The 26,961-nt window shown below is 42.8% G+C and overlaps 1 protein-coding gene and 1 long non-coding RNA gene across 6 annotated transcripts in view; one reads left to right on the forward strand and one right to left on the reverse strand.

Moving 5' to 3' along the window:
• TTC28 (tetratricopeptide repeat domain 28) overlaps positions 1-26,961 on the forward strand; it is a 638,834-nt gene that overhangs the window by 549,097 nt on the left and 62,776 nt on the right. The window lies entirely within an intron of this gene.
• Positions 7,834-10,001, reverse strand: LOC123588405. The gene is made up of 3 exons (XR_006707831.1): positions 9,218-10,001; positions 8,638-8,673; positions 7,834-7,945 (listed from the first exon to the last, which is right to left on the reverse strand). It is a non-coding gene; the product is annotated as an uncharacterized LOC123588405 (long non-coding RNA).

Below are 26,961 nucleotides of genomic sequence, written 5' to 3' on the forward strand. Positions count from 1 at the left end.
CATGAAAGGATATAGGCATGGGATAACTTTCAGATCTTACTGTAAGTTAACATATACATTTATTTTATTTTTTTAATGTTTATTTATTTTGGAGAGAGAGAGAACATGAGCGGGGGAGGGTCAGAGAGAGAGGGAGATACAGAATCTGAGGCAGGCTCCAGGTTCTGAGCTGTCAGCACAGAGCCCAATGTGGGGCTCGAACTCACGAACTCTGAGATCGTGAGCTGAAGTTGGATGCTCAACCGACTGAGCCACCCAGGTGCCCCCATATACATTTATTAATTAGAACCGACCAGGTTGAAACGGTATACATCACATATTGATTATCACCTCAAGGTTGCAAACAGCCTTTCTTGTGAAGATGAAATGGAAAAACTAAGTGGTACCTGACATTGATTTCCTTTCCTGTAGGTATCCACTGCAAACCATCTCTTCTTTTGGGTTTGTTCCTTAATGATGCTTTGGGTGCCACATGCATCCCTTGTGTTCTGTTGAGAACGTAGAACGTCCCTGTGGGGTTGTTTCAGAAAAAGCTATTTGTCAGGTCTGGGTAGTTCTGCTGCTGTGGATTTTTGGGTTTCCCTGTTTCCTTCTTGGCTGCTGCTCATCACAGTATTATTTATTATGTAGGGTTCATTTTCTCATGTCTCCCCCCACCCCTTCTGGACTAGAGATCCATTGAGGGTGGGGATTGGGTCTAATTTATCGTCAGTACAGTACCTGGAACGTAGCTGGCTCTCAGGGAATTAGTCACTGAATGACTAAATGAAATGGGCCTCCCTTTTCATTTTTCCATATAAACATGGCTTATTCATAATTACATGAAAGCTGAAGCTAGGAAGGTTTCTTTTTTTTAATGTTTAAATTTTATTTAAATCCAGGTTAGTTAAGATACAGTGTAATAATGATTTCAGGAGTAGAATTTAGTGATTCATCACTTACATATAGCACCCAGTGCTCATCCGAACAAGTACCCTCTTTAATGCCCCATCATCCATTTAGCCTATCCCCCTGTCCAACACCTCTCCAGCAACCCTCCATTTTTCTCTGTATTTAGGAGTCTCTTATGGTTTGCATCCCTCTCTCTTATTTTTCCTTCCCTTCCCCTATATTCATCTGTTTTGTTTCTTAAATTCCACATATGTATGAAATCATATGATATTTATCTTTCTCTGACTTATTTCACTTAACATAATACATTCTAGTTCCATTCACATTGTTGGAAATGACAAGATTTCATTCTTTTTGGTCACCGAGTAATATTCCAGTGTGTGTGTGTGTGTGTGTGTGTGTGTGTGTGTGTGTGTGTGTGTATGCTACATGTTCTTTATCTATTTGTCAATCAATGGACATTTGGGCTCTTTCCGTAATTTGGCTATTATTGATAGTGCTGCTGTTATAAACATTGGGATGCATGTACCCCTTTGAATCAGCATTTTTGTATCCTTTGGATAAATAAAGCTAGGACCATTTCTGATCAATGCTAGAATTGGTCTGGCAATGTATGAGAAAAACCACTTCCAAAGAAGGGTACAGAATGAGCAAACTGGGCTAACACCACAGTAAAATGAAAAAGTATAAGAAGAGTGTATGCGTATGTGTGTGTGTCTGTCTGTCTGTACAAACTTTCTTTCAATCAAGCATAAACTAAAGTTTTGTTGTATTTCTCTTGTCTCCTTCCTCCTACTTTGGTTCAGTGTTGAGTTTTAAGCCCCAGAGATAAAAACTCAGCATAGTTTATAGTGAGTAAGGGCTTTGGATTACAGCATTTTTGAATGTTGGAAATGGCTAAATTTAAAAGAGAGAGTTATAGTTGGAAGAAAGTTGCAAGGAGGAAAAAAAGCTATTTGTCTAACTTGTCTTCGAAAATGAGTCAAACAGGCAAAAGAATCCGGAGTCTATAAAATACGAGTCATTTTCCCGTGGTAGATAGGATTTTCCACTAGATGGATACAGCTTTCATTTCATCTTACACTATTAAATAATATTAATAAACCAAGATGCATAACATGCCTTGGTGGGTGCTCTGTCATGCCAAGTTAATGGTCCTCCCTATGAGGACCTCTCAGGTTGCAAAGAAGAAGGAAATGGCCTCGGGTGGCCATTTTCCACATGTCAGACACAGGTGTACAAACTCATAGATGTTTTTAATATCCTCTGAGGCTGTGATTGTGGTCCCCATGTTACGTAGATGAAACTTGGAGCCAACTCAATGAATTGTCAAGGGTTCATAGCTAGTTAAATGCCAGACCTGGAATTCAAGGGTGGGCTTTAGAAAGGGCTTCTCATAAACAAAGAGTGCCAGCATGCCTCCTGGGACTCTAGAATTCCGTCTTCAAATGATTTTGTTTGAGGATGAGAAAAAGACCTACAGAAAATGACTCATTCACTGCCTTTGCAGACTTTTGCTGTCCCTGTGGAGATTTTGGTCGACTTTTCTCCTCCCCTTCTGAAAACTTCCATTGAGTCTCCAATACTGGGTATTCTCTAGTCTCACTGGCCTCAGCAGTAAAATGGAAGGAAGAAAAATGTGGAAAAATATACAAGATGAAAAAGTAGAAAAACATTCTGTTCCAGTGCAGTCAAACACATCATTTAAATAATCTTACTATGGTGAATTTGAGAGCAAGGAGACTGGTTTCTCATTGAGAAATAAAAGTCCTTTGACTTGAAGAATATTTTCAAAAAAGAAATCCTTCATTACCCTAGATACTTCTTGAAATGAAAATAGTCCATATCAAGACATATCATGAAAGAAATAATTCAACAGTCCTTGAGAAGTTACGTATTTTCTGTTCAAACATTAAAGTGATCGTTTAATCTTACATACAATTCCCTGAACTCTCCCTAAATAATTGCCTTGGTGATTTTAGCTCAACCTTGAAACAGACTTGGATCTGTTGTATATTTGACTTTATTTGAAAGAGAGACGCAATTTTAAAGAAGTAGAGACTTCAGAGGCTTAAGCCCTTTGCCCGTGGGGACTAGAAGAGAGGAGAGAAGCAAGCATCTGGGAGCTCAGAGTGGAGTGAGGTATCAGCTCTAACAATAACAGCACCACCTGTTGTGTACGTGGTACTTTCTAGAATGTCTGCCAGGCATCTTCATAGATAGTGCCTTGGTTTATCTTTACAGTAGCCCTTTGAGATCGGTAGGATGCCTCCTTTCAAGACAAGGACACATCCGGGGTCACACAGCTAAAGAATAAAGTCAGAACTTGAACTCAGGCCCCCAGCCTCCAGTCTGCAGCTCTTTCCATCAAGCCATTTGTCTCTCTCAGGAGGCAAGTATTTATTGTGGATAAGCTCTTGTTAGATTTGCCAAGGCCTGTGCAAAATCTTTGACTATAATAGAGCTTTTCCTATGTTTGAGACATGTGAGTTTGCCTGGAGTTTGTAACAGTATTTATAGAAATGGAATTTGAGCTGAGATAATGAAGTTCTGAATTGTTTCCTGTGTAACACTACGCTTTAAGATGAGCTCAATTTAAGTCAATAGTGTATGAGTAGACTGGTCTCCTTCTACACAGCTTGGGCATATGGGTTCCAAGATGCATCTGAAGCTGGATAAGAAAAAGATAGAAAAGCAGAAGTAAATAAAGAGTCACTTAGTGTGATGCAACTCTGGGGGCAAGAACAGCTGGGAAGTGTTTGGAATAAAGATATCATGGACAATTTTAGAAGCATCTTTCCAAGTAAGTTAGCCTTGCGTCCAAATAAAGCTTGAAATCTTTTACCCGTTTATTCATCCAGCAGCTATTTGCTGACTATCCCCATAATGTCACTCACTGTGCTGGGGCTCGAGAGTTCAAAGGAAAAGACTTATTCCCTGATCTTGAGGAGACAGACCAGCAGGTTTGTGGGTGTCATGAATAGAGACATCCAGAAGCACAGGTATAAGTTTCACAAAGGGCCAGCATTCATCTTACGATGGGCACCAAGTTTATCTGCTCCCTAAATTTCCAAATCTTTTCTAGAAGCTGGAATTTTTAGTATTTCATATTAGAAGACATATTGCCATCAGTTTTATTTGTGAGAAACCTAATTCGTGAGACATCCATTCAGCAAACATTTGTCAAATGCATACAGTCTTCCTGGTCCTCTGCTGGAAAATGGGATTACAGGGATGAAATCAATAGATTTCCTGCTGCAAGGTGCTCTCCACCTTTATTTATTTATTTATTTATTTATTTATTTATTTATTTATTTATTTATTTAGAGAGAGACAGAGTGCAAGTAGGGGAGGGGCAGAGAGAGAGGGAGAGAGAGAATCCCAAGCAGGCTCCATGCTGCCACTGCAGAGCCTGACGTGGGGCTCGAACTCACAAAACTGCAAGATTATTGCAGTTTCTAAACCAATAGTTTCGGCTTAACCGACTGAGCCACCCAGGTGCCCAGTGCTCTCCATCTAATAGGAGAGAAACAATACACAAACATACCCAATCTCCTGACTCTGCTGCTTACTAGCTACATGACCTTCGGCAAGCATTCAATCTCATGGAGTTTTTGTAACTATAAAACAATAATGCCAAAAAGCAGTACAGTAGAGCTGGGCACATAAGCCTACATGTAATTGCCAATTACTGTAGTTGTCAATAATTATGAGAAAATTGGGAGAGACACACAGAGGTCAGAGAAGCCACTTGTGCCTCAGGGAGAGCTCAGTCAGAAGAGGCTTCCTGGAGGAGGTGCTGCTTGAGCTGAATGCGAGATGCAGCAGCTTTTTGCTTGCCAACAAAGCAGCATGAAATCCAGGTGGAGGCCACAGCATGAGCTGAGGCAAGGGACGGAGACCTGCCACACTTAAGGAGATGTGGGGACGGCAACACAGTTGAAATATAAAGTATCGGAAGAACGTTGACCCAAATACCCTGCTTTACAGGTGCAAAGGAGACAGATGTTATGTGGCCATGGACGCAGGCGGAGGGGGGTGGGGGTCAGGGTGGCTCTCCCTGTAGCCAGGGGCCAGATGTTTGCATCTGAGAAAAACCTGTGGTCCAAATTGTCCAGTGAGATCTCAAGATCATTTTGCCCTTTCTGTCTGAGGCTCTTGGGTTAAATATTTTACATTGTCTATTATTTTAAGGAAAAGAAGAGAACCATTTTAAAAACCTGCTGGATAGTTAAAAGTCATGTTGAGCCTTCAAGCAAGAAATACTGTGTATGCCAGTGGGGGAAGTTTCACTTTCTAGTTTTAGAGGAAACCAGGAAATAATATTCTAAGTTGGTCTAGCAAATGCTCTAAGAGTAAGTCATGCATAAAATATGTACCTTTCCTAAGTAATGTCTTTCTGTTGGTGGAAAATTACCTATCCAGGATAAATATTCAGGGGGACCAGCAAGGTTTTAGCCATGCATAGTGCAAACCAAAACCCCTTCGCTTTATTTTTTTTTCCCAATCTTTTTTTAATGTTTATTTATTTTTGAGACAGAGCACGAGAGGGGGAGGGGCAAAGAGAGAGGGAGACAGAGAACCCAAAGCAGGCTCTGTGAGCCCAACACAAGGCTCGAACCCACGAACCGTGAGATCATGACCTGAGCCGAAGTTAGACACTCAACCAACTGAGCCACCCAGGCGCCCTCAAAACCTCTTCTCTTTCAAACCACCAGCCACAACCAGGGCCTGACTCAGAGACAGCCTACCATCTGAAATGGTACCAAAGTCTCTTTCTAGCCTATTTACACAAAAAATTAAAAATAGATCTACCCTATGACCCAGCAATAGCACTGCTAGGAATACAGGAGTGCTGATGCATAGGGGCACTTGTACCCTAAAGTTTATATCAGCACGTTCAACAATAGCCAGATTATGGAAAGAGCCTAAATGTCCATCAACTGATGAATGGATAAAGAAATTGTGGTTTATATACACAATGGAATACTACTTGGCAATGAGTAAGAATGAAATATGGCCCTTTGTAGCAACGTGGATGGAACTGGAGAGTGTTCTGCTAAGTGAAATAAGTCATACAGAGAAAGACAGATACCATATGTTTTCACTCTTATGTGGATCCTGAGAAACTTAACAGAAGACCATGGGGGAGGGGAAGGAAAAAAAACAAAAAAGTTAGAGAGGGAGGGAGCCAAACCATAAGACACTCTTAAAAACTGAGAATAAACTGAGCGTTGATGGGGGATGGGAGGGAGGGGGGGGTGGGTGATGGGCATTGAAGAGGGCACCTGTTGGGATGAGCACTGGGTATTGTATGGAAACCAATTTGACAATAAATTTCATATTAAAAAAAGAGAATTAAAATTGAATACTTTCGTCATGGTGTCAGTAAAAAATAAAAAAGAAAACAGTAGGAAGAAATGGTCTCCTTTTTCTGCAGGGCAGAGGAGGAGTAATATGTGAGCTGTCCTAAAATATTACAGCCGCAGAGCTGTCAAAGAAGCTCATGGGCCCTCAGTTTAGCCATAGAAAACATGTTTTCTTAAATTATTATGGCCTTATAGGGTGTTTTCTTAAATGAAAAATGATCACAGCATGCCTGACGCTTGTTGGCCCGATCATTTTATGAAGAATAATGATGTCATTATGGCAGCACAGGCTGGAAAGAATGTCCGCTAACTTAGGTTAAAGGTTCTCAGTGACCTCAGAGCACACACCAAGTCAGTGGAGAAAGAACCGAGGGCTAAGTATGTAGATCATGAACTGTGGCAGAATAACCAGTACTTTCTTCTGCATCCATGGGTTTCCACTTCCTTCTTTGGAAGAATCTCATCTTGGTGGGAAGCGTAATGACCCTTGCATGTGCCACTCTGGGAAGAGAACGTGTGTCCATAATCACTGAAAGGAAATACCCTTGCGTGGTAAGAGTTCAGCCTGGCTGGCCTCGTGAGGTTTAGCGGCTGCTGCCAAGACTCTATGCAAGGGGGTGGCCTGGCCAGAATTCTGGAGGCACCGTTGGTTTCTGGATGTGATAAGGAAGGCCACACATTCCTGACTATAATGTATCAAAATGATGCATTGATGCCTGATAGCTCTCGTAACATTCATCTCCTATTCACTCATTATTTACATTTTTATTTTCGGTTTTGAAGAAGTTGTATGCACACATGGTACAAAATTCAAGCGTTCCAAAGAGAAAATGGTGAACGACCTCCCTCTCATCTCTTTTTCTTACCACCTAATTCTCCTTCTTGGAGTTGCCAATGTTACAGTTTCCTCGGTACCTTTCCAGACAAGAAATCTCAGCCATTCACTCTTTTTTTCTTTTTCAATGCTTATTTATTTTTGAGAGAGAGAGAGAGAGAGAGAGAGAGAGAGAGAGACAGAGTGTGAGCGGGAGAGGTGCAGAAAGAAAGGGAGACACAGAATCTGAAGCAGGCTCCGGGCTCTGAGCCATCAGCACAGAGCCCGAAGCAGGGCTTGAACTCACGGAGTGTGAGATCATGACCTGAGCCAAAGTCAGACACTTAACCGACTCAGTCACCCAGGTGTCCCACCCATTCACTCTTGATTCGTCTGTCTCCTTGCTTCTGGATGGCAGCCATAGTATTTGACAATACGTGCAGTAAACCTATTTTGCAACCTTACTTCTCAACTCGGAGCTGATGTTAAAATTTTGAAGTTATTTGGGGGAGGGGAATCAGGCCTGTTTAACAATAAAACATTGATTTTACCTGATATTTTATAGCCATAACATATTTATTCCATGTCTTGTTCTACCCTTATTACAATCTAGAAAATAGGTAAGAGCAGGTATTATTATCTTCATTTTACAGCTCATAAAACTGAGGTGAAGAGAAAGTAAGTGCCTTTCATTATGTCTTACGGCTAATCAGTGGCAGCATGAGACCAGAGATGCTCAACTGTTCCCCCTTGAGTTCATACTTCTGTCCAGTGATGCAGGTCTGATGTGAGGGGGATTCTTCTCCATGACCACACACTTAGAGTTGTAAATGGACTCTGTTCTGATTTTAGAAATCCTTTTGTTTCTCACCTGCAATAAAATATTGGAAGAAGCAGTACTGTGAGGGGTCGTTAACGACCCACCCCAAGAAAAATATCTCATTATAACCAACCTCAGCCCTTCTCTGTTCTAGGCATTGTGCCAGGTGCTTTACAAATGTCATTTGATGCCGCACAGCCTTGTCAGCTGGATGGTATTAACCCATTTTACAGTTGAGGAAACTAGGGCACGGAGAGATGAAGTAAACTGCCAGTGGTTATACAACTTGAAAGTGGTAGAGCTGGAATTCAAATCCAGATCTATGCCTCTTTCTGCCACGCAGTGTTGCCTCCTAGACTGGGTGGCCAGAGCAGAAATGGTTATTATCCCTGTGACAGAGATACTTTATTTATTTAAAGATCCACCAGAGAGGTACAAGTCTTGATTATTAGTAGTTATTAAAAAGATGATAAAAACTCCAGTGTTGAACTCTGTTAAAATTATCATAGAATATAGGGGCACCTGGGTGGCTCAGGTCATGATCTCACGACTTGTGAGTTCGAGTCCCACGGCGGGTTCTGTGCTGACAGCTCAGAGCCTGGAGCCTGCTTGGGAATCTGTGTCTCTGTCTCTGCCCGTCCCCCGCTCGTGCTCTGTCTCTCTCTCTCAAAAACAAATAAACATTAAAAAATAAATACCAAAAAAAAAAAATACCATCGAATATTAAAGAAGTAAAAGCTTACTTCCTGGTTTCAGGCTGTTACCATCAAGATGAAGGCCTAGAAGTAACACAAATAAGCTTGAGAACATAAATAACGGGATCATAAAACCACACTCGGAAACATGGAATCAGAGAGGATTGAAGTCAGGCCCGGGAGGTTGTTTGGAGACTCCTTCCCAGCCTGAAGTCATTCTCTCTCCCCCATCTGTGGTGTCAGTGATACCATCAGCCTCCCAAGATACCAAACCACAGACACGGAGCTCTAGTACATTCCTTCCACTCCCTCATCTTCGCGCTTCCGAGGGGCAGCCTCGCAAACTAAATTTCAAGCGCCCATCAGTAGTGCACCCGTCCCTCTTCCACAGAAACAGCAGTCTGCCCCTGTCAGTTCTACATGTACCCCTGGCCCTGCCCACCACGCTTCTCCTGGTTCATACCCCGTCACAGCTAAGCTCAAAAACGACACCAGACAGATTCGTGGGCCCCAGTCTCTGTGCTGTCCAGGACAACAACCCCCCTGCAGGGACAAGGACTCTCCTAAACCACAGCCCTCCTGCCGCTCCCCTGCTGACAAGGCTGTGGTGACTCATTTCAGCACTTACTCTGCCTCCTCGCGTGCCGGCTCTTTGCTTTTGTTTGGGGTGGAATCTTCACTCAGATGCCTTGCTGCCACAGACACGCGTGATGGAAAGGCACCGGAATGTGTTGTTTATGTCACCGGGGAGTTGAAATCAAGCTGGGCCTCCGTGCCCGGCAGAGCGGCTAGGTCAAGGGCAGAAGTGCACCACTGCACATTGTGCGGCGACGCGTCGTAATGGTTCCACTTCCAGTATTAACGGGGCAAAAGAAGTTCGTTCCAGGACAGTCCTCCCACGGGTGACAACTAAAATCTTAGGCGGGGAGGCGAAACCACCTACCTGAAGGTACTAGAGAGTGAACACATGCAAGCAGATTCCGGAGGGGCGTCAAAACACGGAAGAAAGAAATGGCACGGAGGGTGTTTGCCATTTTTATGGCTTTTAGCCTAAGATCAGACCACCCTCAGCAGCCACATGTGGCATTTAAAGCTTCGACAGAACACTGCAGCCGTTCCGGTCTGAAGAGTAAGATGACAGTATTCAGGGCCACTACAGCCTGCGTAGAAACTCTGCCCACATGTCTGGCTGACCCCTGAACTGCAAATGCTTGGGACAGATTCTGGCTAAAGATAGAACAAAACTGAGATTTGAATTGGTACTCAAGAGACAGATTTTTCCATCTGAATCCCATCAAGTCAAGTGCCTACTTAACAACAACAACAACAACAACAAGATCAATACTCTTTAGAGGAAAGTAACAGAATTCACATCTTAACTTTCACAATGTCCTGGATACATTGAACAATTAGTTGACGTTTAAAGAAGCAGGAAAAGGGGACTCAATTCTAAGAGAAAAGACAGTCAACTGATAACCAACCTTGAGATGATGCAACTGTTGGAATTAGGGATTTCAAAGCATTTATAACTCACAATGAATGAAAATATAAGGCAGAATAACATATAAATATATAAAATACATAAAAATATGTTATCAGGTATATTTCAAATATACATAAAGTAATGAAACATATAAAATACAATTCAACAGACAACTAGAAACTTTGAAAAAGAACACTGTGGAAATTCTAAAACTGAAAAATAATATCTAAAATTAAAAATTCACTGGATGAGCTTAACAACAGAATGGGATTGGCACAGGAAAGAGTAAACTTGAAGATAGACCAATGGGAAATACCTAATTTTAGGAGAGATAAAAAGATTAGAGGGAAAGAAAAGAGCCTTATAAATCTGTGGGACAATATCAAAAGATCCCACATGCATGTAATCAGAGTTCAAGAAAAAAAAGGAGAATGAGAGTATGAAGTAGGGAAAATATTTGAAGATGATCAAAACATTCCCAAATCTGGTGAAAGGCATACATTTAAAAATTCAAGAATCTCAGAGAACCCCAAGCAAAATAAATTTTAAAAAGCCATGCTGTGATACATCGTAAGCCAAACTTTTGTGAATAAGATAGAGAAAATTCTGAAAGCAGCCAGAGCAAATCAACATTACTCAGAAGGGAACAGTGATTCAAGTGACATGAATTTCTAATTAGAAAGAATGGAGGGCGGAAGGCTTTGGAATGATGTCTTTAAAATGTTGAAAGAAGAAACTGTCAATCAAAAATTCTATAAAGAGCAGGGGTGACTGTGTGGCTCAGTCAGTTAAGCATCCAACTCCTGATTTCGGTTCAGGTCACTACCTAATTTGGTGAGTTGGAGCCCTGAGCCAGGCTCTGCACTGACAGCATGGAGCCTGCTTGGGATTCTCCCCCTCCCTCTCTCTGCCTCACGTGCACACGCTGTCTCTTCTCTCTTCCAAAAATAAATAAGTAAACTTAAAAAAAAAATTCCATAAAGAGCAAAAGAATGTTTCAAAAATGAAGGCAAAATAAAGATATTTTCAGATTAAAACCAAAAAAAGCTGAGGGTATTTATATCATAAGATCTAAGCTACAAGGAGTACTCAAAGAAGTTCACCAGTTGAAGGGAAATACTGGGTGGAAACTTGTATCTTCAAGAAGAAATAAAGACCATCAGAAATGGAAAATAAATGGGTAAAAACAAAAGACCAGTTTCCTGTTATTTTTTTTTTTTTTTTGTAAGTACATAAGACGATATATAACAGGGGCGCTGGGGTGGCTCAGTCAGTTAAGCGTCTGAGTTTGGTTCAGGTCATGATCTCACAGTTTATGAGTTTAAGCCCCGTGTCAGGCTCTGTGCTGTCATCTCGGAGCCTAGAGCCTGCTTCGGATTCTGTGTCTCCCTTTCTCTCTGCCCCTCCCCTGCTCGTGCTCTGTCTCTCTCTGTCTCTCAAAAAAAAATAATAAAAAAAAATTTTTAAAGAGATGTTATAAAACAAATTTAAAAATCAGAGCATTCCATGATGTTTATACTATAGCTGCATGACATATCCCAGGTATATGATGAAAACTGGAGGTGGTGTGAAATGGACCAATCATTTGCAAGGTTTCTACTTTTTTACTTGAAATGATGCTTTGAAAAGGATGTATGTTGTAGTCCCTAGAACCACCACTTTAGAAAACAAAATGATGTATAGCTAAAAAGCCAATGTAGATTAAAACAGAATTTTAGAAAACATTCAGATAATCCAAAAGAAGGTAGGAGAGGGGGAAGAGGGGTAAAGAGCCCATAGGGAACAAACAGAAAGTAATAAAATGGTAGGACTTGCATCCAACATATTAGCACTTTGATTAAGTATTAAGGAATTAAGTACTCTAATTAAAGAAGAGATGTTAAAATGATTTTTTAAAGCAGAACCAAAATATCTGTTATTTACAAGTAGATTGAAAGTAAATTCATGGTAAAAGACACACCATACTAGCAGGAGGTGTAAAGAAAACTGGAGTGCCTTCAGTCAGATAAAATAGATCTCAGGACAGAGTATTACCAAAGATAAAGAGGGACCTTTCTTTCTTTCTTTCTTTCTTTCTTTCTTTCTTTCTTTCTTTCTTTCTTTCTTTCTCTCTCTTTCTTTCTTACTTTCTTTCTCTTTCTTTTCTTTCTTTCTTTCTTTCTTTCTTTCTTTCTTTCTTTCTTTCTTTCTTTCTTTCTTTCTTTCTTATATTTATGGGCCACTACATCCCCAAATCAAAGAATACACATTCTTTTCAAGTGCCCTATAGTACCTCTAACAAGATAGATCATAAAACCAATCTCAATAAATTAATTATTGAAATACTATAGAGCATGTGTTCTGACTTCAGATATTTGGAAATTAAACACACTTCTAAATAATCCATAGGTCAAAGAGGAAAACAAAAAGGAAATTTAAAAAATATTTCTAATAAATGGTCATGAAAATCAACATATCAAAATTTGTGACCTGTAGCTAAACCCACATAGAGGGACATTTATAGCTTTAAATATTTATATTACAAATAGGGAAAGATGGAAAATCAATGACCTACGTTTACACCTAGAAAAGTTAGAAGAACACAGCAAACCCAAAGTGGATTAGAAAGAAGGAAATGATAAGGATAAAAGCAGAATCAATGAAAGAGAAAACAGAAAAGCATTGTAGAAAAAAATCACCAAGCCAGAAATTGCTTCTTTGAAAAGAGAAAACAATTGATAAACCCCTAGTGAGACTGGCTAAGAAGAGACAGAGCATGAATTATGAATGTATGAGCTGAAAGAAACATAATTGCTTCAGATCTTATGGACACTGAAAGGATAGGAGAATATTATGGACAACTTTATACCAATTAATATGGCAACTAAAATGAAATGGAAAAATTCCTTGAAAAACGCATTGTACCAAAACCAATACCAGATGAAACAAAATATGAATAGCCCCATATCTATTAGAGAAATTTTAACTCATTAAAAAACCTTTTAACAACAAGCTCGCTTAAAGCCTGGATGGTTTCACTGATTAATTCTATCAAAGAGTTAAGAAAAACCCCACCATTTTATACAAATCCTTTCAGAAAGTAGAAGGGGAAATGCTCTTTCATTTGTACTGTGAGACAAAAATCTGACAATGATATCAGGAAAAAAAAAATCACAGAAGAATATCCCTCATGAACACAGGTGCAAAAATATTTAGCAAAACATTAGCAAACTGAATGTAGCATGACCAAGTAGGGTTTATCCCAGGAATTCAAGGGTGGTTTAACATTAAAAAATCAGTCAATATACTTGACTGTATTAACATATTGGAAGACTCAATACTGTTAAGATGATAATTCCCCCTAAGTCATTTATTGGTTCAACATTATACCAATCATAATCCCCAAATTGATAAGCCGTCCTAAAATTTACATGGAAATGCAAAGGACCTAGTACGGAGAGGTTCATAAACTATGGCCTGTGGACCCGCCACAGTTTTGTAAATAAACTTTTATTGGAACAGCCGCACTCATTTGTTTACATATCATCTGTAGCTACTTTTATGCTGTAATGGCAGTGTTGGGTAGTTATGAAACACACCATATGGCCATCTGGCTCTAGATAAAAGTTTGCTGACCCTTGACCTAGAATACCCAAAGCAATATTGAAAAAAAAATAAAGTAGAAGGATTTATACCACCTGACTCCAAGATTCACTATAGACCTATAGTAATCAAGACAGTGTGGTGCATAAGAAATAACAAGAAGATCAGTAGAGCAGAATAGAGAGCCCAGATACAAACCTACACTTAAATGGTCATTTGATTTTTGACAAAGATGCCAAAGCAATCCAATGAGGGAAAGAAAAGTCTTTTCAACAAATGATGCTAGAACAAATGGGTATCCCCATGAGAAAAAAAAATGAATCTCAACCCTTACCTCGTACCAAACACAGAAGTCAATTCAAGATAGATCATACACTTTAACATAATAGCCGAAAATATCAGAGGGAAGTACATTCTTGATTTAGGGGTAGACAGGTCATAAAAAATAATAGGTATAAAAGAAAAAAGTATACATTAGGTTTCATCAAAGTTTAATGCTCAATGTCCCTAAAAAGACATCATGAATAAAATGAATAATCAAGCTACAAATCATGTATCTGACAAAAGACTGGTACCCCAGAATATGTGAAGAGTTCCTACAACTCAATAGTAAGATGGCAAACAATCCAATTTAAAAATGGAGAAAGTTTCAAACATACAACTCATAAAGTTATGTGACAATGGCAATGTGCCCATCCAAAAAATATTTACCATCACGTGTCATCAAGGAAATGTAGGTTAAACCACAAGAGAATACCACATTCCCACCAGAATGGATCAGATTTAAAAGACTGACAACACAAACATTGGTGAGGTGTCAGGAACATTCATGTATTATTGGAGTGGCTATAAATATATATTCACCCTGGAAAAAGTTCCAGCAGCTTTTATGAAACTAAACATATATCTACCCTATGTGCTGGCAGTTTCACTCCTAGGTATTTACGCAAGGAAAATGAAAATCTACGTTCACAAAAAGGATTCTATGTGAATGTTATTAGCAGCGCTATTCATAACATCCCAAAACGAGAAACAGCTCAGATGACTATCAACAGGAGTCATATAGTATAGTCATACTCAACAATCAAAAGCAACAACCTGCGGATACAGACAATGGCATGGATGAATCTCAAAAATACTTTACTGCCTGAAAGCCTTCTACAGAAGAATATGTACTGTATGATTCCATTTATCGGAAGTTATAGAACATGCTTAATGGATCTATGGTGGAAAAAAATCAGAACAGTGTTTGCCTCTGGGGTGGTGAGGGCAGAGATTAACTAGGAAGAAAGCTGAAGGAACTTTCTAGGGGGAGACTAATACTCTATATCTTGATAGGTTTATGGACACAGTGCATACTTTTGTCAGAAATCTTTGAATGTACGTTGAGATTTGTGCAGTCCTTTTTATGTAATTGTTTTTACTTTTTTACTGTATATAAATTTTAAATTAAAAACCATAAACAAATATTGTACTCCAGTAACATACCTTCTGAAGTATTTAGGGGAACTTTAATTGAATCCTGTAAACTTATTTTGAGTTGCATCCAAAATACAAAGTGAGTTTATGAATGGAAAGAGAAAAGTAGTTGGATAGATATGCAATAAAGCGATTTTACTAAAATGTTAATGTTAGAATCTAGGCAATAAGTATTTGGGTATTTATTGTAAAATTCTTTCAAGTTTCCTTTATGTTTAATTTTCTCATAATAGAGTTTTTGGGAAAATGTAGAACTGCAGCATGGACATGTGTATCTTAAAAACATCATGGAAAAATAAGAGGATAAAATGTATAATACAGTATCACTTACATGATTAAAATGCCTATGTCTAGATTTAGGGGTAGAAGTTCAGACAAAATTATATGCAGTAAACACATTAGAATAGTTGCCAGTGGGGAAAGAACCATGAGTGGGATCTAGGGATGACGGGATGGGTGCCAGGTGGGTGTTGGATAGAGAAGCCTTGTGTGGACAGTGATGGTAATGGGGAGAGAGGGAGGGGAGGTGGATGGTAGATGGAAAATCATTAAACTTTGCCAGATCTTGGCCTCACCAGTTACTAACTATGCCATTTTAGGCAAATTGTTTAACATTTTTTAGACTCACTTTTCACCTCTGTAACATGGGCATTCTGATCTCTACTTCACAGAGTTGTGAGCCTTAACCCTAGAGAATGTCCAGGAAGTTCCTAGCACAGCCCTTAATCTCTGCCAGACATTCAGCAAAGGTCTATTCTTCTTCTTTTCTTTCCATTCATCTAAATCCTTGGTGTCCTTCAGGGGGCTTACCTTCTCTAACTCCACAAATAGCATGCCTCTTCTTTTTTTCCAAAGACCGCCCATACTTGCAGCCCATTCCATTCTGTCCCACTTTGTCCCACACATATAGCGTTGCTTTGTGACTGTGTCCTTTATGTCTTTCAGTAACCATTCCATAGCTTCTTGAGGGCTCCGAGTGTAGCTTGAGTGTCCCTCTGCCCACCGGTCACCCAGCACTATTTTGTGTAGTTCCTTGTGTCCCTCTCTCTTGAGCAATAGCTCTAGGAGGGCAGAGATGGTGTCTGTGTAACTCCCTCTCTTGTCTCTGCATGGACAGGGCTTAGCAAATATTTGATGCATGAATGAATAGAAATTACCTGTTTTTCACTGTGCTTTTCATTCAGCACTGTCTACTAAATATATTGATTTATCATGGCTTTTACCCACTTGCCAGACTTGCTGAACTTGTCCAAACACACAGAAGCAGTAGAATGGACCCAGCCCAGATTTGCTGCAGGATGGCACTCCAGAAACACAGTGACCTCAAAGACAAGGACCCTCCCTTTGCTGTGGGTGCTCTCTCAGCCTTTCTGTGAAACTAATGATAACATTTTAGAGCAGAAAGTCGGTCTTATATTTCACATAATTAAACCGTCAAATGCTAACGTTAGATGAAAGGATCTGGGTGTTCAAAGGCAATCGGGAGTAGTCAGAGAGATTGCCTTCATACAGGAGGTGAGTATTAGGCAGAGTTTATTGGTGGAGGTGATGTGGGACATCTAATGAGAGGGTGGAACATTCCGAGGGTCTAGAGTGACATGAGCTGGGGATTGATGATAGCAGCAGATATGTGCTGGAGGGGAACCCACAGTGGGGTGTTGGCTGCTTATCAGGATTATCACATGACATAAAGGGACAAGATGGCGGGTTCATGAGTTGGAAGCCATCACCATCCTCTCTCTGCTCTGTTTCTTTGCAACACCCTTATCTCATCTTTGATTTGGTCCCCACCTCCTTTTCTTTTTATCTGGGCCAAAGACAGGCTCAAACCCTGATTGTAAAATGAAATCCAAATGACACACTTGGAACCCTGTATTTCAGCCCGGAAATGTTGGTTTTGCGTTGTGTTTGGCGCAGAAAACAGCCAGCTGAGATGGTCTGACACCCAGGAGGGTCCTTTGGCAACAGCCTCAGCCTGATATTTCCATGTCTTCAAATCAATCCAAACTACTCATTAGGAGGCCTTGTTTCGGCAAGCGCTCTTCTGCACGCGGGACCGTCCTGGGATTACCACTGCCTTCCCTTTGGTCCATCTCATCATTCCTGCCTTCGCCACATTTCTGGACCCCGGGAGACAGCTGAGAAAAGCAGCTTCCTTACATTCTCTTCAGGAGGGCCAGATATGCATATAAGCCATTTCTTCTGCTAAAGGGGTCCCTGTGCTATTTTCCTGACCCAAATCATCCCTTTTGACTGACTGGGTAAATGTTCCAGGGATTTAAGCCTTCATTTGGCTAACAAGCACTAGATTACATTTACATTTAAAAGAATTGTTTAATGTATTCTGAAAACCTTAAAAGCAAAAGTGTCCATCAGCAGGCATTACTCTTTGCTCCAAATGATACCAGGGAGCACTTTCTTTGGGTAAAAAACAGTCTTTCCAAAGGAGCATGCTTCTTTTTTTGCCTAGGAGTTCTTGGCCTGCCTGCCTTTTCTTCTCTCTAATCATTAAAAAGGAAAAAAATAAATGTAGCTGTCTTAGTTACTACTTTCTAGGATCCTGAGCCCCTGGAATATGTGCAGTCAAGGGCAGGCAATCTGTGAAACCCTTCAGGGTTAAGCAGGGAGAGACCACAGTCTAGGGTTTTAGGGATTCTGTTTAATGGGCAGCAGCATTTCTCCATTTAACATTGCTTCACAATTCATGCCATAAAAATAGCTCTGGGGTGATCTAAGCTGTTATTACCCTTGCTCTTTGAATTTGGATTTTGCCAATATTCTATCCTGAGCCTTAATGATGCAGGATATTGCAATTTGTTGCTTCTCGTGATACATGTAGTAAATCCTAGATTCAGAGGTAGTAATTCTCAACTCTATCCTATCTTGAATGGAAACTACTTCCCTTATTTGGTTTCTCAGCAGCCACTACCGAGTTATGCTTCCTTAAGGTTAAAAAAAAAAAAGAAAGAAAGAAAAGAAAAAGCAGACCACTGGCAGAATAATTTGAATCCAAGTAGATTCTGTGCAGATGCCCAGTGGGAGAAGATAGGCCATCCTGATCCAGAGGGACGATGGATAAAGCCTCTGCCTCACGTGGCTCACTAAGGCCTGGTTCTGAAGGCTGACACAGCAGGAGCCATTTCATTCTTTGCCTTTCTTTGTGACCAACATGCCGATACAGCCACCGAGCTATGTAGGCAGTCTCTCGAGCACTGCTCCTACCCTGTTGTAAACCTAGAAACAAATATTTAGCTGGCTGTGGAGTGCCATCTACATGAGTGCTCTCCCTCTGGGGGTCTGCTGCACACACAGCGCCTGGCTGGTCCTTTCACGTCGCACAGGACATATAATATATTTACGTCTCGCGTAACCATAGAAACCTGTTGTGTCGGAGAAGACTTTATGATTTTGCTGCTCTCCGGAAAGAGATGAATAAAGCCACAGGGCAACCTGCCACCTCTTGTTTAGTTACTTTGTAATCGTTTAGCAATTAAGACTGCAGAACATATTTACTATAATTTTCACATCTGTAGACATTTTATAGAGTATTGAATATACATAAGGAAATAAAAGCACTTGAGACATTATTTTAGAAGCCCTATAGCCAACTCAATTTTTCTTTTTTTGGTATTACTTACACAATTTGTACTTAATTAATTATTCCTGAAAATGGCTGATCTTTTTTTTTTTTTCTTTTCTGTGGTAGGATTTATTTTAGGGAATCCTTGGAATAAGGAATTCATACATTTCGGTATGCTGGCTATACAAAAGGGTTGTAGAAAGAACACCATTTGGGAGTTGGGAAGGGTTGGATGGAAAGCCCAATTTAAATCTGAGCTCTTCCACTGACTGGCTGGGCTTCCTGGGGCAAAAGTGACTGAATCTTGTAGAGCTTTTAACAAAATGCTCTATGAATTGGGGATAATAATAACGTCTACCTTGATGGATCATTGTGATGAAAATAATAGAAGGAAAATGCCAGGCACAGGACAGAGGGTCACTATGTGGCACTATTATCAGTTCTCTTATCCTTACTTTTCATCTCTTTAATCTAATATGGAATGTACTACAAGTATATTCTGATGCTCACAAAAGCTTGTTTTGTTTAGCACATATATGGTACTTCATACTTATCAAAGGCTTTACAAATATTTATTAATTATAAAACCCCCAAGGGAGCTGAGGAATACAAATTCCATCTCTTTTCCAATTAATTCTGCACCTTTCCATTTGGCAAATACATGTGTTTCAGCGCTTTTAATAGAGCAAGGAACCCCCTTGGCTCTTTTGTCTATGCCTTGGATTGTTTAAAGGAATTATCCAGGATGTCATGGAAAGCTCCGGTTTGGCTGCTGGATGACTCGGGCGACCCCTGCTGGCCAGCTGCAAAATCAGGCTTGCGCACCAAGCCAAAGGCTGCACCCTCACCCCCTGGCCCCGAGTAAATTAGCTGTGGACGGAGCAGGCTATGGGTAGTGGGGTATAATCATGGCTGCGAAGGCATGGAGTTTACTCTTATTGTTATTATTTGCTCTATTATTGTTATTTAAATGGAGGTATTAGAATGCAGGGGACGTTTCCCACCAGCTAATAACCATTTAAGTTGCATTTGGGGGCTTTCACGACTTGACAACAGCTTTTCAAAATCTCGAGCTGTTAAACCCCCTACCGGGTTAATGTGGCAGAAAAAGACAAGAACGACACCAGCCAGCGGCTTTTTGTACAGTGCTGTACCGCGAGCATCTGGAATAGAGAAGAGGAAACGGATCCTTTTAGAAAATCCAATTAGAGAGAGGGAAATATGCTTTGCTGAGAGAGTGGGTTGGGGTGCGGGGAAAGGTTCTCCCCCAGAGGTAAAAGCCTTCGATATTCACAAAGGCAAAGCCCGTATTACTTGGACTTGTTTCCGAAAACTAGGGTTCCTGGAGATCTTCTCAGGAAAACAGTGCTCGTGAACAGACAGCTGTTTCCGCCCAAAGTTCAATCTAAACAATAACAGAAATGACTATTCAAAACCAGCACAGAGATGGGGAGATCAAAGACTCACCGTGATTCCTTCGGGAAGCGTGGGAGTCACTTTCCCCCTGGCCTCTTGTTTTTTCATTTTCATTAAAAGGTCTCACAAGAGATCTAGGGAATCGGGATTTTCCAAGTCACCCTAGCTTTTAGGGACTACACCTCATGTGAAAAATAACCTCTCCCCACACCTTTTTTGAGCCTCTAGTCATACCTTGACTTGCTCTGCCAAGAGGTCTCATTATCCACACCGAACAGACTCCATTGGGTAGCTCTGGTGACATTGTTTGTACAAGAAATTTCAAAGTTGTGCAATTCACCTAGGTTTGGAGGACTGTGGGTAAAACTACCACACAGCCCTTCTAGTTTTCCTCATTAAGGAGATCACATAGCATCGGAATATGCATTTTCATTACGCTATATTAGGGCTGATTGCATTTGTAACAACTCTGAGGGGCATTCTCGCAGCTTTCCGTGGAAGGTTAGCTGCAAGACTCACATTACAAGCAGACACAAAAGGAGCTTTGCTATAATATTCTCATTTTCCTAAACCCATCATCTCTTTTTCATTTGTTAAAGGAGCCCTTTGGCTTTTTAACCTAACCTGTATTAATGCCGTTGTAGGAAACCAAAATCTTTAAACACTGACCCCAAATCTTTAAACGCTGTCTCTTGTTAACGGCCAGTAAAAGGTGTGCCCAGACTACACTCTACCTTTGTGCTGCTCAAACCCCTCTCCATATAAATGCCTCTGAACAGTATGTAGTGTGTATGTCACATATGCAAATGTTCCTCCCAGCGACCTTCCTGGGTCTTAGTGTTCAAGGGAAATGGACCTCATGGTGATCTTTGAAGACCATTTTCTGTTCTAATAGCCTGTTTTCCATAAGAACATAGAATCAAGTGGAATTTAAAAGCATGCATAGCATATAGGAGCTCCTGCTGCTCGGAGGGCTAAGCTAATGGAACCACCCCTGTAGACTTTGGGCCTCAGAGTCCCCGATTGCCTTTAGAAAATGTGACCATGGATCAGGCAGCTTCTGAGCCCTTGGGGGCTGGATTGGTGTGTGGGAAGACACAGGCCTGGACTCGAGCTCCCCTAGCTCCAGAGCCCAGTTCTGCTGCTTATTGGCAGTAGAGCCTTGGGCAAGTGCCTGAAATTCTGAGTCTCCCTCAAAACACCTTTAAGAGAGGTAAGATGTACCTCCCAGCTTTGCTAGAAAGACTAAAGCTGGCAGGGCCCTGGTGCTCAGCTGTTTGCTTCAGCTGTTATTAATAACATGAGTCAACGCTATTGCCCTCTGGGTCTGGAATTGAGGGGCCCTACAGATGAGAAGGCGTACCTGATTTCAGATGCCCAGGGGAAGGGCCCAGAGCCTCTCACCTGATAGGATACTCTGTCTGCACCCACCCTTGCTCCCCCGCATGTGACACGCCCTCACAAGACACACCTCTCCCACACACAGCGCTCATGTGACGCTCTCACTTCACACTGTGACTTGTTCACACACACCCCTCACGCGACATCTACGTGACACACACGCTCATCTTATGTCCTCACTGCCACACACTTGCATACACCCCCAGCCTGATAAATGCACACCCTCCCCATTTCACCCGTGCCCACACGCGGGCACCCGCAATGAGGAGAGGCGGGGGCCCCTGTGAGCCCCTAGACAGTCCCCAACTGGGGTGGGGAAAGGAATAGCCGAGGCCTGTTTTAGAAAGTGCCGCAGACCAGCCTCCAAGGGCACAGTGGCCTCCAGCACTCCAGAAGTTTTGCCCAAGATCCAACTCTAGTTTTCAAAAAATCCTTCTGTAACAATTGCCCCTTTTCTCTGGTTGCCTCATAGAAGGAAAGTTCAGGATTCCAGGAAGGAAATGGAAGAAAGGCATTTTACAATTACCTGACCCGCTATTTATATAAAGGTGCCCGTTTCCTTGTTCCAGTGACTGATTTGGTTCTCTGGGAGGGGCTGAGGCTAAGCTTATGGTGGGGTTTTGGGCGTTGGTACCATTTCGCAGTTATTGCTGTCTTTTAATTTTTTTTTTGACATTTATTTATTTTTGAGAGAGAGAGAAACAGAGTGCAAGCCGGGGAGGGGCAGAGAGAGAGGGAGACACAGAATCTGAAGCAGGCTCCAGGCTCCGAGCTGTCAGCACAGAGCCAGACACGGGGCTCGAACTTGCGAACCGCGAGATCATAACCTGAGCGGAAGTCGGACACTTAACCAACTGAGCCACCAGGTGCCCCAACCATTTCACAGTTGTATCAATGGCACAGTGCTGTTGCTGAGACACATCTCTCAGGCCCTCTGATGCGTCCACAGAGGCCCTCGGTAGTCCCTATGCAGCTACCCAGCCTGTGCGGAGCTTGCCCTGCGCTAGGCCTTGTGAGGACCAGGGACGTGTGAGAAAGGGTTCCTGCCTCCACACCTGTCTATCCAGAGAGGGGGTAACCAGCTCTATGTCTGGAGCTTATGTCTGGAGCTTAGGAGTTGTTGCCCTGAAGGTATGAGGAGCTCACTTTTGGACAGAGGTGCCCAGGGGAAACTTCTAGAGGAGAAGGCATCTGAGCTGGTTTTGAGAGAGAGACATAAGTCCCACTTGCGTGGGAGGGTCAGGAGTGATGTAGAGGGGGAGTCCAGGTTGAGGGCATGGCCAAAGCAAACCAGAAATGACACCTGCAGTGTGGGTTTGTGAGATGGAGAGTAGGCTGGTCCGGATGGAGCAGGCCTGGAGAGGATGACAGTGGTCTCCAGCACCATGCTTCTGCACCCTGTCTTCTAGGCCAGCATCTGTGGTCGTGCAGCTAATGCCTAATTGGGCTGCTGGCTTTAGGATGATTCATCTGACAATATTTTATCTTAATACCACCTCTGTCCTTTTGCTTTAGCTGTTTCCTCCCCCAAAATACCCTACTCTGTCCCTCCCACCTGCCCCAACCCTCATTCCTTGAGTCGTCCTAAAGTCCACCACCTCTGAGAGGCCATACAAGGTCATCCCTCCTGCCACTGGCCCCTGTGTCCTTCTGCATCGGACCTTTGCAGCTCCTGGCTTGTGGTGTGGTCACATCCATCCATATTTCAGCTCTGCTTTTCATCTGGGAGCTCCTGAGGCCACAGACTCTTACACTTTGTGGGATCTCCCAGAGCAGCTTGTGCCTTGCAGGCCCTCCAGTCCAGGAGGACCCGGGACTATGTGTTCTTGACACTTCGGCTCCCTCGCCTTCCCTTCTCAGAGACCAGGAGCCCAGTCAGTTGTGGGTTTCCCAGGCAGAAAACATCTCCCATGTAGACAAGTGTGGCCTCTTGCTCAAGAGCTCAGGAAGCTGGTTCTGAGTGCAGAACCCCATTTTGGAGAATGGGAGGAAAATAGCAGTTCTGTCTGACTTCAATTTTGGCCAAAAGCTCGACTCTAGGACATCATCCAGGAGGAGGATATGGATGCCTCCCTTCCTCCACACCGAAAGGCAGTGGTTTCCTGGATCCAGGAAGGGGAGACAGCCAGAGTGTATTCTTCTTATCAAATAAATTACAAGGCCACTTTAGTCTTTCTCCCACTCACCTGAATGTGGTCAGACACAGCAGCGAGGGTCTGTCCCATGATGGCCCAGGAAAGCATCACACCTGGCCTGGTCTGGGCCGGAGATTTGCTGAGGGTGAGGGGCAGGCCTACTCACTCACTGCTATCACAAGGGGTGGAGGGAGGGCAGATAAGGAGACAGGACCCTTGTGTGGTTAGGCGGCTTCGGTTAGGTGTGTGGTTAGGCGGCAGATGGTTAAAGTGGAATCTTGCTTCATGTGGGTCCTTTGTAGGCTCTTCAGAGGTGTCCTGCAGCTTGCTGGACTTGGGGAGATGTGCCTCTAGTCCTGTCTTCTTCTTCTTTTTTTTTTAAGTTTATTTATTTATTTTTGAGAGAGAGACAGAGCAGGAGCAGGGGAGGGGCAGAGAGAGAGGGAGACAGAGAATCCCAAGCAGGCTCTGCACGGTCACCAGAGGCTGGGGCTCAAACCTACAAACCATGAGATCATGACCTGAGCTGAAATTAAGAGTCAGACACATAACCGATTGAGCCACCCAGGTGCCCCTTCTGTCTTTCTTCTGCAGAGACCCTGAGACATCTTCTCAGCCGTTGGCATCCTACGGTCCACCTCGTCTGGCCTCTCCAGGTGTCCTTGTTGGGCGGAGCCTGAGATGAGATGTGCCAGCTCCCCGCCTCCACCGTGGACCACATCTGGTTGCGTGAAACACCCTTGTATCCCAGAGCCCCACAAACTCTAGCAGTGCCGGCCGGTCCCCTGCTCCCAGCTGAGCAGTGAGACTCCACTTAGCAACAATCGGTCTCTCTCCTGCCTTCAGGGTGCACAATTCCAAGCTCTCTGAGTGGTACCCCCCATGAGAACATGCCCTCCAGGCTTAAAGTAGGAGAGGTGCCCTTCACTCCTTGCCCCAAAGGGATTCGCTGTATGGGGGTAGCTCTCTCCAAAGAACTCTCTTCTCCAGCCTCCTCATTCCTTTTTTTGGGGGTCCTCTCTGACCCCTGATATGGCTGGGGACCCAAGATCCGGGGGCACAGTCTCAGAGCCACCTCCTGTGTGCATCTGTGTACGTGGAGCTGAGGCTGAGCGCCCGTCCTCCAGTGGCTGGCATTTGTTGTATGGGCATCTCAGAAAGGTCTCGTTCTGAAACTCTGCTCCCTATACACGTGTCCAACACACCCACCGCCCATATGCGCACATTCGCACACATAACAGCTGTCCTTCGGGCCCCTCGAGTCACACACAAAGGGAGCGGTGTCCACTTGGTGGGAGCACAGAGCAGCTTTTACGTTTTCACTTGGTTAACTTTTGAACCAATTTAAATATTTGCCGCAAGTGTATTTTACTTCTACTTTTGCTGTTTTCACCAAGCAAAGCGCACATTGCTGCCAAATATTGGTATGGCTAACATTTCCATTAAGTGCTTGTCACAACGACACAATGACAGCTTCCGTCTGCACAAAGGGCTTCACCTGTGCTCTCATCATCTGGTGCTCAGAGCAACCCTGTGCAGCTGGGATGGCTCTCTTTCCTGGACATATCTGGGCGCGTACACAATACACACGTGTGTTCACAGAAGTTCACACCTGGGTCTCCCAGATTGCAGGGCTGCGGCCACCTCTACTGCAACAACTGTGTCCTTATGTGTCGACTTGGGCATTACTGATGTGACAAGGCCAAACTGATGGCAGAGAGTTCCATGTCATCAGGGGAGGAGGACCCCATGGCCAACACTTTCTCAGCAAAGATTTCAAAACTCAAGAGCCCAAGTAATGGGGCCCTCCAATTGATTACACTCTTTCCGCTTCTTGCACACAGGCTATTGAACAGGCGGAAGTAAGACCTTCTCATTTGTTGGATCGCTGTGTTTACCAAGAGAAGAAAAGCTGGGAAAAAAATCCCGTGTTCTTCCTCACAACACTTAAGTACAGACTAGATAATTCCAGGTCATAAGATGAGCAGAGTATTTACAAAGGGCTTTCGAGTTAAAATCGCACATCTGTTTTGGACCCCAGACACCAGGGCTTTTTGGTTTTTGATTCAAATGATCATCTGAACAAGGCACTTCAGAAGAAGAATTTTTATTTATTTTGCTATCTACATATTAATTAACTAATTAATATTTTTTGAGAGAGCGAGAGCAAGCATGGGAGAAGGGGAGAGGGAGAGAGGGAGAGAGAGTCCTAAGCAGGCTCCATGCTCAGTGTAGAGCCCAACACAGGGCTTGATCCTACTTCCCTGAGATCATAACCTGAGCCGAAATCAAGAGTCGGATGCTCAACCGACTGAGCCACCCAGATGCCCCAGAAGAGACATTTTATTATAATCTTAACAACCATAGCACATATCAGAACTTACTGCTTCTGTGTGTGTGTGTGTGTGTGTGTATGTGTGTGTATTATGTGTGTATAGATTCCTGGCAGGTAAACAATCATTTGTCTTCAGATCAACAGAAGGTTTGTTCTCTGAGTGGTAAATGATAGATAATAGTGTGGATTAACAATCTTGAGATGATACAGAGAAAAACAATTTCTAGAGTAATAGACAAGAGAAGCATTTCCAGAGAGAGGAGTGTATGACAGTGACTTTGGCTTTCTGATGAGAAATGCTAATACCCGCAGGGCAGTGTCAACACGGAATGCTGGAGGGGCCATTCCCTAGTGTGGATTTGATCTAGTGGGTTTGACTTCACAGTGTGCGCTTGCTGGACCACATCTCCTGTGGTTGTAAAGTCTGGAAAATGATATGAGTGCACTCACAGGGAGGGATTTTCTGAGAATAGCCTTCACATTGTCCTTGTCCTCATGGGTGATTCTAGCACCTTCCTCCAGCATGCAGCTCACATTCTTCCCACCCATTGACTCTTGCTGGCCTATTCCCCATGTGCCCCACAGGGTTGAAGGATGCCAGAGCAGCTTCTAGCTCTGCAGGAAGGCCACATAGTCCCTGAGGTCACCTTCCAGTCCCCCGCCCCCCACAGCAGGCCTCTCAGAAGTTTGCTTAAGCCAAAGAGGGGGGCTTAATAAGGTTATGGGGATGAGGAGTCCCATGAAATCCAAGGCAAGCCTGGAACAGAAAAGGAAAGCAGTGGGGAGTCCCAGGGCTGCATGGGGCAGGCTGGTTCTCACTGCCACTCGGCCCTCTGCTTCATGAACACTTCCTACTGCAGATGTCCAGTTTGCAGTTGAAAGTACAACACACGCCTTGCTGCCTGCTCTCAGTCCCAGAGTGGGAGAATGGCCCCTGGGCTCACATACAGTTTACTGAGCT

The sequence above is a fragment of the Leopardus geoffroyi genome, chromosome D3 (genome assembly GCF_018350155.1).
Source record: "Leopardus geoffroyi isolate Oge1 chromosome D3, O.geoffroyi_Oge1_pat1.0, whole genome shotgun sequence".
NCBI lineage: Eukaryota > Metazoa > Chordata > Mammalia > Carnivora > Felidae > Leopardus > Leopardus geoffroyi.